Genomic DNA, 2,302 nt, shown 5'->3' with positions numbered 1-2,302 from the left:
CCCCCCCGAGCTTGAATTATATGGTGTAATGTGGAGGTTTCTGATCCTTATTTTAGGATCTGGAAACCTGGAGGCCGTTTTTGGGGAGCCAATTAGTTTGAGAATTAAGTGTGCTACTTCGTCGCTCTCTGTGCTATCCATCAAGACCACAACGAGGAGCTGGCAATGTGTTAGTTCCAAAGACCTCACATGTTAATACACTGCCGACACTGAACACCCAGAAAGATGTTAGTTTTTGGTGGTAGTTCCGCACAGATCACTCAATCACCAACTGTATCGCCTCACCTCAACTAACCACCTAATATCACTAACATAACTCGACGAGTACTATCCCCACTGCTACCCTTCTGTACCTATTTAAATTATAGAATATAATGTAATTCACTCGTCGTGTCAACAGTGCAGAAACGGGACAGAGAGGGTCCGGGAATCTCAGGAACATTTGAACAACCTGCATGATACTACGGCGGTGTATTTATTTCTCCGCCTATATGTCCCTTTCTCTCTCTCTCTCTCTCTCTAATTTTTTAAGGGAGGGGTGTATCAGGGCTAAACTATAAGTTTACCATTGCCAAAAAAAAACATATTTTACCCTCAGAAAAGAAAAGTGTTTATCAAGTAGTTCGGCATTGTTCCAAAGATGATCATAATTTATTCATAATGCAAATGTAATTGCTCAAGCCAAGTCTAGCTGAGTAATTTTACTGACGAGTTTTGTTTTCTCAAATCCAAAAAATTTCAATGTAAAAACTACTTGATATGGCTCGAGGAATCGCCTTCTTGGTGTCTATTCATTACTAATCATTTTTCGGAGAATTAGAAAATCTTTTGACTCAAGTTTTTTTTCTGCAAGATATCATTATCGTAGAAATCGTCGAGTACGAGTTTCTTCATACAAGCAAAGACTCACTTTTCAATAAACTTGTTGTTAGTGTAGTAAAAATGGTCAAAACTACGTAACCGCTTGGCAATTGTGCTGTGTTTTAGCCGTTTGGAGAGAATTACGATATTGCTTAGTAAGATTTGTCAACTGCTGGGTAACTGTTATATATAGTCATTCGAAAAAAAATTACATAACCTCTAGGTAATTTTCCTCAAACGGGTGGATAGCGTTTACCAAAGAGTTTACAAATTTTTATTATTAAATTAGTAGCAATTATTCAGCCATTTAGGGAAAATTACCTAAAAGGTTCGTATATTTCTTCAAGCGGATAACTTTTACTAAGCAGGCGACAAATTTTCCTGAGCGGTACAGTCATTTTCCCCAAACGGCTAAAATATCAAAACACATTACCAAATTGATAGGTAATTTTTACTGATTTTTCCTCTCCATATGATATTACTACTAAAATTGTTCAACACTGAATTATTATTATTAATAAGAAGGATTTTTTTTAGCGTTGGAAGAGCTACCTGGTACGAAAAATAAATGTAATGAGTTGACAAGTTTTCCCATTCCGATGTCGACGACTACTCACAACAATTTTAATCCCTTAAAAGATCCGGAAATGCGTATACGTCGTATTACGATGCTCCGTAACGCTCTGAGAAGTCCTAAATTCGAGAGCGCCTTAAATTTCCCATTAAACGAATATGTCTTACGAGATAGTGTCCGTTCTACCTCCAAGTCGACTCAATTACCCTGAGTGGAGTAAAACAAGGCGACGTCAACCCTAAAATTCTCATGTCAAAATCATTTACAACATTTTTAGAAAAGAAAGCAGAGAGATAAAATCACCATTTCCAACTAACCATATCCTGTTATTACGATTATTCGCGACGTATTAATTTAATATACCGTTGATTTAATTTCACTGCTACCTGTATAAATCTGTCAGTTGGATTAATCATCTGATATCACCGACTGATTGCAATGCAGAAAGAATTGCTGTAACCAGCCATCGATGAAGAATATCGAAGAATGACTGCATCTGACATTTAAAATCGTGACGACTTCGTCGAGTCGTTCTCCAGTTTAACCAACACAGTACTACCCAGGAAATAAGAAACTCCTTGACAGAGTAAAAGAAAAAAATGAGTTGTTAAATCTTTCAGTGAGTTTTTAGGAAATATTCATCTAGCTAAAAAGGAATCTTCTTTGCAGATCTCCTTTAGTTAGGTTACAAAAATGGTTTCAAAAATTTAATAGTCCCTCACCACCATAGCTATGAAGTCAGCTTATCCCCTTTACCACTTCACCTAACAATTGGACTACGAATCCTATGGCGACACTACTTTCTTCCCTGAAAGCATTTCTCAAATTTTCTGTCGTTTCCCTCTGGGAATCATTTGTGACGTTTAC

The sequence above is a fragment of the Fopius arisanus genome, unplaced genomic scaffold (genome assembly GCF_000806365.1).
Source record: "Fopius arisanus strain USDA-PBARC FA_bdor unplaced genomic scaffold, ASM80636v1 scaffold00030, whole genome shotgun sequence".
Lineage (NCBI taxonomy): Eukaryota > Metazoa > Arthropoda > Insecta > Hymenoptera > Braconidae > Fopius > Fopius arisanus.
The sequence above is the reverse complement of the archived record's forward strand: the minus strand, read 5'-3'. Positions refer to the sequence as shown.